This window comes from Podarcis liolepis (genome assembly GCF_965112155.1).
Source record: "Podarcis liolepis genome assembly, chromosome: 5".
Classification (NCBI taxonomy): domain Eukaryota; kingdom Metazoa; phylum Chordata; class Lepidosauria; order Squamata; family Lacertidae; genus Podarcis; species Podarcis liolepis.
In genome coordinates this window covers 30,745,600-30,761,460 of record NC_139556.1, presented here as the reverse complement: position 1 = coordinate 30,761,460, position 15,861 = coordinate 30,745,600, and the positions used below count along the sequence as shown (strand labels likewise).

The following is a 15,861-nucleotide window of genomic DNA, read 5'->3' as shown; positions in this document are numbered from 1 at the left end:
TAAGTAAAAGGAGCACAACAGAGGACCACACTGCTGACCTGACAATTCACGTCCCACCACCAACTCAAGCAGATCGCCTCAAAAGGCTCTCTCCCCTTGTTCTGTATTTCTAAGCGCCCCCCCCCCACTGCTAAAAACTGGATGGAAACACAAAACAATGAAAAGGGAGAAGAATAATCAATAACCAAACTACAATAGGAGAGGCCAGCAAGAGGAAGCTTGCTCAGGGGACTGGAAACAGGTCCTCGTCTGATGGATTGCATCATGTGTTAATGAGATTCCAATTCTAATTCTTCTCAAAAGGTTGCAAATATATCAGGCATTCTTTTAAATATCATTTTGAATATATATATTTTCCAAGGCAACAAAGGAAGACACAAAGACAATCATCTCAAGGGAGAGGCAGGGGAGCAACAGAGAGAGCAGCCTAAAATAACTGAGCAATAAATAAACAACACTGAATGGTCTGGTCTGTCTCTTTTAACAAAATGTATTCCTATCCAACCTCCAGCATGAAAATCACAATTCATGGGTAAATAAGTTGCAAAGAATGCTGAGTCACAGGAGACTCAAAATGCAGGAAAGAAGTCGTTGTTTAATTGCTTAATTAATTTTGGCCGTTTCCTTTTACTTTCTCATTTCTGAATAGAAGACAACTGCCTGCATTAGTAAGATGAACAGCGTGGCTCAGATATTAACTAGTGTTTTTCATGTGGTAGTGCTCTCATTTTTTCCCCTTTGGCTTTCACCTCTTGGTGCCCTAGATGTTAAATGGAGATGATCCCTGGCATACACTATAACCTGATCAACTAAAACTGCCCATCTGTAAAATTCCTTTCTCCATCTGTAATTCCACAGCACTAAAGGCTTTATGTAATGGCTTGTCCAAGCTATAAACACTTTCGAATGACCAAGAAATCCACATTCATTCAGCATGATCCTTTCTTCGTGAACTGGAAGGTTATTGCTGGTGCTGACATTTTAGTATATGTGACAGATATTGGTCTCCTGTGGAAAAAGCTGCATTCAAATGATGGTGCACTTTATTCCTTCTTCTAAAGATTCTTCCCCATTCTCACTGGATGTATGTCATAAAGAACAGATGCATCCTGGAATATTTAAGAGCTAAAGAGGAGACACTCTTATAACACCCATATTTTCACACCAATGGTGCACACCCCATCCCACGATGTCTTCAATTGCCTATGCTGCACTGGCTTCTGAAGTAATATCTGTTAAGATGTTGACCATGACAGGGGTGCTACTGGTGTGTTGTTTTTTAAAGTACAGCTCAAAATGGATCTAGATGTACTCATAGAATAATGACAACTTGAAATATCCATGACTATTATCTCCAATGGTACACAATCATGTTCTCATTTAGTTATCTTAGAGGCATATCTGAGGAGTATTTCAAAACGATGGTTCTAATTCTTAATTATTGCTGCATACCCTCCAATATTTCTCCGATGAAAATAGGGATGTCCCATTCCATAATGCTAATTTTACTATTTATACACCACACATCTTGCTGGGTTGCCCCAGCCACTTTTGGCAGTTTCCAAACTTCCCTATACAGGTTTGCCTTCAGACAGCTTGGGGGTTGGATAACTCCATACCCTCCAACATTTCTCCAATGAAAATAAGGACATCCTAAGGAAAAGTAGGACATTCTAGAATCAACTCAGAAACTGTGACAGCTTCTCTAAATCAGGGACGTCCCTGGAAAATGGGGACACTTGGAGGGTCTCTAGCTGCATTTTGGTTCACTTATTGTTTCAGAAACTGCAGTTTTGGTAATTTGCCTTTAAATGTGAACTAACTGAATTTCTCCCTCATCTCATCATACATGAATTCCCATCATGTTCTAAAAGAGCCTTTGCCAAACTGGTGTTTTGGACTACCACTGCCATTGGCTAATGAGAGTTGTAGTCAAAAACCTCTAGAAGCAAGAGATTGGCAAACAATGTTCTAAACTGTGGCAAGGAATACAGGAGGCAGGACAGCTGTATACTTTACGTAAGGAAACTCTCAGATAACTTCACTTTTTCAGTGGCTTCAATTTGGTTAAGGCACCATTTTGTAGCAGATGCAATGTAATGGTGATTCTAGCTCTGAGCTGATTGGTTTATGTAAATGAGAACAGCATTCTTATTTGAAATAATTTTGCTATTCAGAAATCCACTTTTCTTGAGAGACCAGAGAAACCTGTCATTTAGATCTATAACAGATATACATGCACAGGTACTGTATTAGTTAATAATGATTCACCACATCAATCTCTAGCACACCAAATTTTGCTAAATACAAATTCAAGGGTGTATGTATTCAGATAGTCTGCTATTGAGACACCATGCATTTATGTCTGAAGCACATTTAAATAGAAATTGCTGTGCTAATGTCAACTTCCACCCATGTCATTCATAATCCATTAAGTATATTATTGCACAAATTGTGTGAGAAAGCAATTTACAGTATTCATTTATAGCATCAAGAAGAGATGGAGAAACCATACTGTACATTTATTGATTTGTGGTTTATGCAGTGGTTTACAGTTGTAATGGGAATCAAGGCTTTCATGCTTTATTATAAAATGGGATTATGCAAGCATTATCATGTGAATAAGATACAATAAGTTTATTTTTTTTTAACCAAAGTTATACAGGAAATAATATTTTTGCACCTACTGATATAGAAGCCTGCTGACTCTTTTTCTCGTTCTGTTCCATTCATGAAAAGAAACTGGAATCCTGAAAACCACAGAAGTAAAGTGGTAAAGGTAAAGGTACCCCTGCCAGTACGGGCCAGTCGTGTCCGACTCTAGGGTTGTGCGCCCATCTCACTCAAGAGGCCGGGGGCCAGTGCTGTCCGGAGACACTTCCGGGTCACGTGGCCAGCGTGACAAAGCTACTCTGGCGAGCCAACACCAGAGCAGCACACGGAAATGCCGTTTACCTTCCCGCTATATTTATATACTTGCACCTAGGGGTGCTTTCAAACTGCTAGGTGGGCAGGAGCTGGGACCGAAAGACGGGAGCTCACCCCGCCGCGGGGATTCGAACCGCCGACCATTCGATTGGCAAGTCCTAGGCGCTGAGGTTTTACCCACAGTGCCACCCGCGTTAAACTTTAGCAATCACCCAGTTTGCCGGCATTTCAGTAATTAGTTATAGGATTCTCATGACTGCAAGATGGGATCAAGTTGTGATCTAACTTTCTTTTTAGCACAGGTTAAATACACCCACAGACACGTATCTTATAAGCTTTCACAGAAAGTAAGAGATGGGTAGGAGACTCTGCTTAACAAACAAAGTCACAGAGTTAAGTGAACTCCCAGTTTTATGAAATAAATGAAACAGTATTTCAAAATGAAGTGCACACATTTCTTATACTTAATTTAACGTCTCTTAAGAACCTTTCAATGATCCCAGTATTCCAGCCCTTCAGCAATCTTGCAATGGAGAAACAGAAGAGTTCACTGAGAAAATATATATATGAGCCAGAGCTCCAAAAGCATAGACCAGTTTCAAATGACCTTACAGGTCTTATAACAAAATCCACAAAGGTTTCTAGCCCATAGGAGCTTTTCTGTTCATAAGTTTATTGTCCCATCCAAAGGTCTTGACAACCTTGTAGCAATAGTATTAATAAAGAACATATATCCATAACAGAAACAAACACCCATCGTGTAAGAGAAGATACCAGAGACACCAACAAGCTTAATCTAATGTGATTTCAGATTAAACCTCCTAATCACCAAAACAACTTATCCAGCTCCTTTTTCCTCACATCTTTTTAATCACATCTTTTTTCTGTCTCTGCTATGTAACTGGCACCCTTAAAAAAAACAAACAGCCAGATTTTTAAAAAGACAGAAACTCCTAGAAACAGGCTAGAGAGCTGGGAAGCTAATTCAATATATTGCTAGTTGGCTGGAAAAAAAAATTGTAATAATTCTGAACTCTTCCTACAACCATTTTTCTTGCTGCCCAAGAAAGTCTCCTTTTATTTGTGTTATTTACTGATGGAAAAATTTCCAGCCGACAGTCTGAAAATCACTACTCAAAGTGTATTGCTTATGTCACTGGAGATACAGTTCTGAGCTCCCACTTATCTCTTCTTGGTTTCATTGCTTCCTTGATGTGCATTTAAACCTGCCCCTGAGTTAGGTTACTGTCACTAGTGTTATCTCTGCTTTTTCAATAGCTGTTGTGATATTCTCAGAGTGCATTGATCACGGACTGTCTGGGCTTGAACGCTGTTACATTAAGACAGATAATGGTCATAATACAGAATAGATCTTATTGCCATAGACATTTCTATACTTTCTCCAGCAGTGCCATGCACACAAGGGGAGGATTCAGAAAGTTCTGCCCATAAAGTGGAGATTATTCCTTAAAGTGAAGAACTACTAAAAGCCATAGGAGATGAATAATCTTTTAACAAAAAATCAGATTCAAACAATGGATTCAACTAAAAAATGAAACAAAGTTTAATCCCTACCTAAGAAGTCAAGGAAAACTCAATGACTGAAAACTAGATAGATAATGTCAACATATACCTCGCCTTGCTATCAAACTTATGTATTAAAGTCACAACTGTGAACCTCCTTACAGAATTGGCAAATCCTGTTCCCAACAGGATCAGGGGATGGGATTTGCAAGATAATAAAGAGGAATGATGTGTGCAATGCCTAAAGTTGCCACTCTTTAACCTAACAGATACTGTGCACCTTTCAGCAGAAGAGCTTCAACTGGTGCAGTTTCAGCATCACAGAGGCCCTTTACTAGGAAAACTATATCTGAAGCAGAAATCTGTTGTGTAAGTAGAACAACAACAGAAGAGAAGGAGGGAATATTTCAGGGATCTGGGGCCTAAGTAATTTAGGGCTTTGAATTGGGTCCAGAAATGAACTAGCAACCAATGTAGCTATTTTAAAAGGAGGATTATATGAGTTCTAGATGGAACCCATGCCGATAATCTGGCTGCTGCTTTTTGGACCAGTTGAAGTTTCTGAGGGTCTTCAAGGGCGGCCTCACATAGAGTGCACTGCAGTAATCCACCTTGGAAGTTACCAGAACATGGAATACCTTGGCCAAGACATCACTGTTCAAAAGAGGCTGTAGTTAGCAAATCAGCAAAAGTCGGGGGGGGGGATACTCCTAGCACCCATCAACTACCCTGCAAAAACCGAGACATCCAATTTTTTTTTCATGAGACTACAGCGACTGTCAGGGAACTGACATCAGAGCATAGTGGAGAGGCGAGGCTCCCAGATTCTGCAGGAGAGGGGACTAGTAAGGGAAGAGAGAGAATGTCCTCTGGGGAAAGAAGTCCAGGTGACACCAGGAAGAAGGGAGAGGCAGAGAGCAGTTCGGAGGGGAGGCTCCGAGACTCTTCCAGTGAAGTCAGTGGGGAGGGTGGAGGACCACCACTCGGCACGCCCACTCTGCGCAGAAGGCTTCCGCGCAGAGAGGCGAGGCGAAGGTTGACCGTTAAGGAATTCTTATGCTGGAGGAAATTTAGGAGACGGCCACTCACGGATTCTGCTAGCGACTGAGCAGCAGCGCAAAGGGCTGTTCAGTCAAGGAAAGACACAACCACCCCTAAGCAGTTTGGAATGGCTGGAGGTATACACACAAGCAACCCCATTTCCCGTGACAGTGACCATTTTGGTCACCTTGCTCTGATGCAATTTCAGACCAATATCTCTCCTTTAAAAAGCCCTTTCTCCAGGTCCGCGATCTCACATGGGTCACATGACTAGCACAGGATTTTGGATGCAGAAGGTGGTGTTCCAGATTTGAGCTGCATTGTGTTGGAAGGAATACACCAATGGCACCTGAACCTCCAGTGACAATGTTGGGCCCAGGTGTACCCTACAAGCTATAGACCTGCTCCTTTCAGGAGAGTGCAACTTTCCACCTCCTGGACTCAATAACTTGGTACACGTAATGCTTAAGGCTTTTTCAGGGCTATCTGGATTATATTTCATGTCGGTATTTGTCAGTATTAGACATAGGTCAATAGACATTGATTTGGCAAGATTACCTAAACCACATCTGTGTATTTATCCTATCACCTTCATATTCACGCGACACCAGAGTACCTTAAGAATTCAATCATAGTCCAAGAAATAAGTTTAGTATTTTTCCTCCCATTAGCAACATAGCAAAATGCTTAGCTACTTTTTCACAGTAACGGTGTGGCTCTCTCAGATATTAAGAAAATAAAAACCACTTGAATATATGTTTAAGGCACATACTCATGGCCTATCAAAGCTGCATGGATTTCAAGGGAAATTAACCAAAGTATGAGGTGCTTCCCCAGAGCTGGAATTAAACTGGAATTACAGTCTGCAGTTTGGAAGCCCCTGGACAGCTTTTTAGTATTGTCTTAGGTACAGAAAATGTAACATAGCACTCCTGGGGTTCCCTTTTGTTTCATTTTTTAATTACATACCTTGGTAATGATCATAATTATTCAAAAATGCTCCACAAAATGAGGAATTAGGCCTCAAATCTTTTCAGTGCATAAGATAAAATGCCAATTAAACTTCACTCTGCTGTGTGAGATTTCAGAAGTTAAGAGGTGTGGAAATACCTGCCAAAAACACAAGGTCAGAAACCCATTGTGCATCATAAAGTTCTTTAATGGGAGTCCCTTTTTCCCTCCATAAACTCCTCGATTACCTTCTGAGAAGGGAAAATTTAGTAAAGGACATTCCTAGCACTCAGGCCCTAAGCTTCCGGTTAATGCACAAAACCTCGGTGAGAATGGGCACAAGTTCTGTCACTACTAATAAGAACACATTCCATGAGAACTTGTGCCATGCAAAGCACTATAGGATTGTTACTTGAAGGGATTTTTGCTATCCACTTAGAATAGACTAGCACATACTGGTACTATGTGCAGCACTTTTTGCAGGAATGGTCCCCCGTACATATCAATACCATAATACCAAAAAGCACCCTTTTGAACATGTGCCTCATGGAAGCAGTGCATAACTGTAGCTACGTGAAAGGGTATGTGTGAATGTTGTCCGCACATGTGAAGCACCCATATACTGAGTCAAACCACTGCTGTATCTGTATTTGTAGGTGCCCTACACAGAGTAGGATCGCTGCTCTATGTGGCCCAGAACATTAAATTAGACTCAGTGCAGCTGTTTGGCAAGATCCTTCTTAGCACAGTTACCTAAATTTCTTCTGAGATGCCAGAGATTGACAGTGGGACCTTCTGGATGCAAAACATGTAGCCTACTACTGAATTAGGGCCCCCACTCCAGAACTAGTCACCATGAATAGTCTATTATTATTATTATTATTATTATTATTATTATTATTATTATTGACATTCTGCTTTTCAAAAGTGTATCCTGAAGATATGTTGCTTTTTTAAAAACCAAAACTTAATTACCCTCAGTGCTCTGAATATGAAAGTGCTCTGAATATGATCAGAGGTACTCTTAATGCCTGAATAAGTATTTATTTGAATAATTTCCGGGGTGGGGGCAGCCATGTTAATTTGCCTTCAAAACACTGCCACTTTGTGCTCACCTACAATTACTTTCAGCTTTAGGAAGATCATGTGTCTTCAGCTCAACAGCACCAGTGTGCATACTCACACAGCTCCATGGTATGCAAAATAATAAATATGCACAAAAAACTGCTGTGGTGAAGTGTCACTGTGCTCATTTTGCATATGTGTAAGCTCTAATTGAATGATCACAATTTTGGATTCCATTGCTATTTGACTCCAACATTTATTTGTTTTCTTTACATATTCTGCTCATCACCCTGCCAAATGAGGATTGCAGTTGCTGCATCTGATGAAGTAGACTTTAGGCCACAAAACTTAATCCACAATAAATTTGTTAGTCTTTACAATTCCACAAGCTTCTTTCCTGTTTTTATTTGAGAAATGTTTACACTACTCTTCTTCAAAAATGATCTGAGTGCAACTTACAATGAAAACCATAATATATAATAACATAAACTCAGTCATAAAGCAAGAGTAAATTAAAAGATTAAGGTCTAAAAGACCTTAAAATACAATTCTGTGCATGACTACTCATAGGTCTGCCCCATTGAGTTTAATGGGACCTCCAAGTAAGTGGCTGTGGGATTGTGCTTTAAAGGTCTAGAAGAATAGAAAAGGGTTTTGCCTGGTGCCTAATGAATAGAAAGTTTGGTGTCAGAAAAGCATCTGTGGGAAGGGAGTTCATGAAATGGAACACACACAAAAATGCCCTCTCCCCTAGTTCAATTCACTTTCTCCCTGTTGGCAGTGACAACCTGGAGAACACTAGCAGCTGATCTTAACATCTGGGCATGTTGATATGGGAATTGGCTTTCTCTAGGTACCAGATATACTAACGAGAACACTTAACTCTCGATCTTACTTGTCAAATCTTGATTTTCCCTTTTGCTTTATACTTATCAAGCCGAAACTTTGTTGTGTGTGTGTTTTAATGTCCCTGTACAAGCAGACATGAAAAAATGGGTCTTTCATCAAAAACACAGCACAGCTGTTTGCTCAGCTATGTTTAAAAGTCCCCCATGAAGTCTTTTTACATCACTGTACTTTAAGAATGCAACATTTTAAAATATATATCAGACATATGTTCATAATACTGTTATTTATGTGAAATTCTCCAATATGCAGTGCCATCTGCCAGCAAATTCTAGAAAACCTAACTATTAATATCTGCTTTAATTACAGGGAGAACTCCATATGATTGCTACCAGTGAAATAAATCTGATTGCTTGCATTTATCTGGTCCACAATGCTTCAAACTGTGCTGCTCAGAACCCAGGGGTTCCTCAGAAGCTTATCAGTAGCAATCACTGCAAATGAGATGAACAGAAATGGGCATTTAGCTTCCCTAAAAGATGACTTTCTCATCAATATTAATTGCACTGAAAATGCACAGTCACAGGACAGCGCAGAGTGCACATTATGAGGCATATGGCCAATGCAGGCATGAATTAAGTGTACTCTTTTGAACATGTCCCAGACCCTCTGCAGCAGGTAAAAGTATAGGACCCCTGAACAGTTAAGTCCAGTCAAAGATGACTATGCGGTTGCGGCACACATCTCTCTTTCAGGTCAATGGAGCAAGCAGAGTAACACATTCTTTCTTTAAAATCACATTGAAGTCATTCATTAAAATAATTTGTTTTCATTCCGGTGTTCTTACTTATTTCTGTTACTCCCCCTGCTGCTGCTACCACAACTGAGCCAATCTCACCACAGATTTTATTTTCATTCCTCACCCTGACTCTTTTCTTGTAATCCCCTGGAACACCACAAAGTTTAAGGTATTCTGGGAAACAAAATGGCAGCAGCCCAAATCAACTGTTGTCAAGAGAGATGTGAGTCCCCCCCCCCCCAAGTAAGGGATGAAAGAGATAAAGAAAACCAACCCCTTTTTCACACACTTATTAGTCATTTCATAAGAAACGAAATTGAAGTGGCTAGGTGCCTTTTGTTTCAATTTCTGGCAACATGTGCTGCTAACCATACTTGCAGTTACCATCTGAGTCAACGAAGGCTCCCCAAAGCAGATATGGTACATAGCTCAGCTGTCAGCTGAGCGTTGGCTTGTGGAAAGATGGTCTCTGCAGAGCCAAGTATCTGCTCAGTGCCAATTCTCAGCATAGTCTGCTTGTGGATTCTAAGGCACAACAGCCAAAGGAACAGTGTGCCTCTGGTCAACAGATGCTGGAGATTAACTACAAGGGATACATACCACCATCATCCTGTCCTGTTATGAATGTTTGAGGGGTAATCTGTCTGACCTCTGCAATGAACAGATTGCTAAATTAAGATGGACAATTAATCTAGCCTAATACGGCACTCATATTCATATAGGAGACTTTGGACATTATTTTTTAAACAAAAAGTACAGATGAAGAGCTCAAGAGCAACAACCTTGCTACCCATGTCCTGGCCTATTTTTCATCATCAAAGCATAATACACAGTGATACATGATGTGTAGTTTCCTGCCAAGTCCTGCCTTAGTAAGATTCACTTGCATTTTTAATATGGATTTGTTAACAGCAGTTAACCAGGTATTCAGACTGGAGGAAAGAAATCATTTCTTAGCGATCACACTTTAGTTTCCAATGTCATTCTGCAGCCTGGAATGCTGATGTGCTGGGTCCTGCTGCTTTCCCATTAAACATTAATCGGGAACACGGCAGGGCTGAGAACACGGGTGCTGCAGCAGTATGGAACACAATTAGTGGGAGCATTGCAGGCTCCCCCCTTAATTGCCTGGCTTTCCGTAGAAGAACAGTAATTTAGACCATCCTAACACCACCTGTCCACATTCAAAGAGAAGCAATTTATAAATAACTCTGGAGAAACATATTCTCATGAGACTTCAGTCTGTATTAGAAGTAACAAATAACGATATAATCAGCCAGAGTTGAAACGATCCAATGATGTTTTAAAAGTGCACTGATGCAAACTGCACATGCACAATATGAAGGTTGATTTTAATGTCAGGAATAATGATACAATTATATACAGAAATTCAACAGCCAGGGTGGGAGGGGGGGACTTAGCATGCATAAAACCCCTAGGTTGAGTCAGTTAAGGATCTCAGATGGCAAGAACCTCGCTGGGAGAAGACAGTACCCTCCCCTCAATGGCTTGACTGAGCAGAGCACAGCTTCATACATGCATAGGATACTAATCAGTGCTGTTGAAGAGGTCACCAACCCAATGGGCACATCTGGCATTTTGAGAAAGTGTTGCAGACGCCAGTAACAAAATGGCTGCTGTGAGATGTGGTGCAACACAAAATGGCTGCTGTGGTGGAGTAGTGTTATGGCTGAAAGAGAGGCAGGACAATCTGCTTTCCCATCAATGGAAGAAAAGGCACCTACATCAGCCACCGCCATGAAAGAAGCTTTGGGGCATCGAAACCTGTCATATAATAACACTTGGGCATGCTTAAGGAGGGATTTGTGCTCAATGCAGCTGAACCAGTGAAAACAGGAACTAAGCAGGAACAGTCCCTTGTGTTTGGGGATTTTCGAGGTGGTGTTTGCTGAGACTTTTTGCAAGCAACATAGGAGGGACTGACAGGCCCACTGGCAGCCATGGGTACTGTGTTGGCAAGCCCTGAACTACTATTTTAAAAGGAATTTATTGGGATCTAAGGATCATAGGGTTGTAGCAGAATAGTTCTACCCTTGTTTTAAATATCCATCAAAAATCCAAGAATTCCAGGAGAGGAATCAATAATCTCAACCTAAAAATGCCACCACACAGAATTGCAGTCCTATTTTTCTAGAAAAAGAGGTTCTGGGACTCACCATGAACACCTCCCTTGTTCTCTTATAATGGCAATGGTGCCCACCTGAGAGGTGCCGGAATTGAGGTCCAGCGAGTTCTGGCTGAAAAAAAGGCCCTGCATATCTGGCAAGTGAGAAATCAAGTGAAAGGTACATTGTCATACAATCAAGCTGGGTACAGAATGGGTTCTCTCTGCATGATTCAGAAACATGTCTGACCCTGGCTTTTTAAGGAGGCAATATACTGTCAAGTTCAAATTTCTGTAACTTTGATACTTTGAACAACTGTAATTGAAGTTCTAAATTTGCCTGCCATTTCGTTTCCCCCGATGGACATTTTTAAAGGGATGACTCCTGGGCAATTTTTGGCTTCCTAGTATTTCATCTCTTTTCTGTTTGAAGGATTATACCCTCCTTTTATTCTTTTCTGTGAGAATAATGCTTATAATGACGGACTCGGTGAATATAGAGATGGGAACATTCAGCTCTTCATTAAACGGAGAATCAAGGAGCATAGTCAATTGAGTCCTGAGAGGGCTAAGCAAAAGAACAGGAAGAAAGATTTTTGGAGTTCACGAACACTTGCTTGCTATGAGGCCATGAGGTCGAAACATAGTCTGAGCTCAAGTCAATAGAAGATTTAAGCATTGACTTGGTGGTTTCATTTTTAAATGTCTGAGGAATTTTATTCCAATATAATGCAAAACTTGATTGTGGTAATAGCATGCATTACATTCCTATTTTTTATTTTATTTTTTGCTTCCTACTTTGATTGTGGTGCCTTTATGATTTATGATAGTAGAAGTAATTGTAAACCAGCACAACTTTCAACCACACCAGAACTGTGTTTAGAGCAGGGATGGTGGTGAAACGCATTCAATTACCATTTTAACATCAACTTGCCAAATTCACAATATGTGAGCAGAAACACAGCTCTGCTTCAAGATGTGCATGTCCTCAAATTTTGTGATGAATTTCCCCAACAAAATAATGTGTACGAACTTGAAGGCATTAGTCAGAAGTGCTTGCAAAATACATACGATAATGAAATTAATGTACCAAAAAACATTTTGTTAGGAAATGCAGATACTTGAAAAATTGCACATAATGAGAAGTGTCCAGATTTCACACAGAAACTGAGGGAAGTATCACAAATGCAGCATGAAAAACAGAGAAACCAAAATGACAAATTCACCCCTCTCTAATTCTAAGCACCAGGTAGATAACAGATTCATATATCCTTATATTTTCCCCAAATATTTTTAAAAGTCTGTGAATTTCATCCACTTCTGTCAAAACTATATTGCTGTTTTCAGTTCCCCAGGATAGTGGATGGGGATAAAGAAAGCTCTTTTCTCCTCGATGCAGATTTGGATTTCGACCATGACCTGAACTGAACAGCCTCCACATTGCTTTGAACCAAAGCAGGCAGCTTTCCAATGCACCCAGTCAGGATGTGAACTGCATCTTGTGGGTGGTGCATGCCCCTATTTTGTATGTTAGTACCAGCCAGATTAACATGTGGGGGGAAAACTGGAACGCAAGTTTGAAACAACAAAACAAGAAAATGGCTTAGAAAATAAGGTATTTATTTATCTGAGTTAAACTAGCAGCTTATCAAAAGTTTGAAACAACAAAACAAGAAAATGGCTTAGAAAATAAGGTATTTATTTATCTGAGTTAAACTAGCAGCTTATCAAAATTATTCTGTACAGTATCAGTTAGAAACTGAGATTTGGAGGGCTGTTGCCAATTACGTTTCAACAACTGCGGAAAATATTATCCTTTGTCCACTGCTGTTTGTGTTTACCACTGTGTCAGCACTCATTCTTAGCACTGAACAATTAAATAACTCCACTGGGCAAGTCCAAGGCTGCTTTGTATTCTGTTCTGTGTCTATTGTTGCTGGCTAGCATGGAATAGTATATTATTATTGATTATAAGACCAAACAATGTTACATTGTTTCTTAGGAGTGAACTGTACTTTGTCAATAATCTAAATGTTCAGCCACCTCCTATCTCATGTTGCTCCTGCTGGAACATATACAGAACCAATCAGTCTAATTTGTCTTGACTGATGCTCCACCATTAAATTATGTACTTCTTGGGGGAATGCTTCAGTAGCTGTCTCACTGAAATGAAATTAGGTGAAGGTTTATCATCTGAGCATGATGAACAGGCTAAGGGGGAAAGAGCGCTTTCTCATGTCAATCGTCTCAAAAGGTTAGCATCTTAGAGGGAAATTATAGACTTGGAAGAGTTACACCAGAATAAAAAAAAAGTGAAGGCAAAAAATCACTCCACAATTAGAACTGCCTATTTAATTTTAGGGAACAGCTGATCAGACAGGTATGATCCTATAAGCAAAGATGCCACAAAAAGGGGGAGGTCAGATACAAGTTCCTTGGGTTGTACGATTTCAGCCTGCAGGTGAGGGGGTTGGATGTTTGAATGCTCTTCTACTAGGAAGGTTCTCACTATAAAAAATTGTGGGATATCAAGTTGGGGCGTTTGAATGATTTTTTTTTCTTTGAATTGCTAGCTTTTACATGCAGGAAGTTCATTAGATAAACCATTCAAACTCCCTGCAGATTGAGGAGATGGCGTCTTAGACAGCTTTACTACCTTATTCTACATAAGCTGGTCCTTAATGAAGCACATGTGACACATTTTTGCAATATTGTTGTGAGTTAAACCACAGAGCCTAGAGCTTGCCAATCGGAAGGTCTGTGGTTCGAATCCCCACGACGGGGTGAGCTCCCGTTGCTCGGTCCCTGCTCCTGCCAACCTAGCAGTCTGAAAGCACGCCAAAAGTGCAAGTAGATAAAAAGGTACCACTCTGGCGGGAAGGTAAACGGCGTTTCCATGCGCTGCTCTGGTTCGCCAGAAGCGGCTTGGTCATGCTGGCCACATGACCCAGAAGCTGTACGCCAGCTCCCTCGGCCAGTAAGGCGAGATGAGCTCCGCAACCCCAGAGTCGTCCACGACTGGACCTAATGGTCAGGGGTCCCTTTACCCTTTACCTAAGTCTAAAATGTGCTGTACTGGTTGTGCATCACCTCCAAATTGAATATTGTCAAGGGAGGCGGGGCTTGAATCATGCTTAGTTAAGTAGTGTGAATCTACCAAGATACCAACCAGGAGGAATAACATTTCTAGAGACTTTTGAAATGACATTTCTATTATTTTCCAGATCTACAATGCTGGCTCATCATGCCAAAATGTAACCATTAAAACATCAAAACTGGAAAGTACTTTTCCAATCAACGAATTAATGGTTTCCTGAAGGTTACTTGTGCCAGAGTATAGCTTAATCTCTATCTAGAAACTAATAATCCTCCACAAGATAAACCAACTTTTTTCTTCTTGTTCAGTGAGCTTATGCTCTGCTAAATTCTACAGCTTAATACAAGATTTGCACACATAAAAGGCAGATTTCAACAGCATGACTAAGAAACCTAGCTTAAAATGCAACTGTGTTGATAGTTTGGTTTTAAATGAATGGGGTCGGGTGATGGGACAAGAGCACAGAGCAAAATTAGCTACTCACAGGTGTGCCAAGAGCATTCCCATATAGCTGAGTGGTTTCTACCCATTCATATGGACAAAATTTAAGCTTTGCATTTGGCAACAAAGCTTTGTAATGGCACCTGGGAGCCTATGGATAATAAGCTTTACAAATACTACCCACTATAATAATGAGCATTGTTGCAGTCCAACATGACCAAGTATTGGTGGGCAGCGGTCTCCAAGCCGGCTGCTGTCTCTGAAAATTCACTGTCAGTCGCACACAAACACCCCCAATCATCTCAGCCATGTTGTCTTAGCTAAAGGAAGGAATTGAGTGGGGGAAATGATCCAACCGGGACTTGAAGCTTCTGTTTACTTTCCTCACAATAGCTTTAGATTTAACACCAGCTTCAAACCTACTTCTGTAAGAAAAGCGTTCAGGGAAAGAATAGAAAACACTTGCCAACCTTCCTCAACCATTTAATCTCACTCACGTTCTTGCTTAGATCTCCACTTTCTTTTAATGGCTCTCATCATCTCTTTCTTTCTGCAAAATTATATCTGTTGCTGTTTCAAAGCCATTTAGACATGTAAGGAAATATTCAAGCTGTATTTGGCTCCTGGAATATTCCAAAACAGAAATGTATCTAAGGCAAAACATTTTATGCCTTTTGGAGCTTTGCTCACTCATTACATATAAAGATTTGATTACTGATTCCCTCTGATTTAGGAAAGAATATATATTCATAGATCCATCATCATAATCTAATCTTTTTATGTTTACATAGCCTGATTTATACTTTGAAGCCTTCTAAGTGATGCTTTTTAATTACTATATCATAATATATTGCATTTATTTAAATGCTGAAAAAATTAAATGTTTTCAAATGAAGCTCTTGGCAAACTCCTTTTTCAGACATTAATAATGAAGGCAGACCATAAAGCAGTGATCTTCCTCTATTGAACAGTGAATAGAAAAACAGTTATTGAAACAATCAAAGGCAATGCAGAAAAAAATGCATTTTGACCTCTTCAGATCCA

The 15,861-nt window shown here is 40.2% G+C and overlaps 2 long non-coding RNA genes across 3 annotated transcripts in view; one reads left to right on the top strand and one right to left on the bottom strand.

The window, feature by feature from the left end:
• Nucleotides 1-15,861, top strand: part of LOC310706671 — a 276,435-nt gene that overhangs the window by 84,749 nt on the left and 175,825 nt on the right. The window lies entirely within an intron of this gene.
• The window catches only part of LOC310706698, a 139,856-nt gene that overhangs the window by 120,914 nt on the left and 3,081 nt on the right, over nucleotides 1-15,861 (bottom strand). The window contains exon 2 of one of the 2 annotated variants that reach the window (XR_014526080.1): nucleotides 2,684-2,750. This is a non-coding gene — a long non-coding RNA (uncharacterized lncRNA). The remainder of the gene's footprint in view (nucleotides 1-2,683; nucleotides 2,751-15,861) is intronic. The other variant, XR_014526081.1, reaches the window with a different exon arrangement.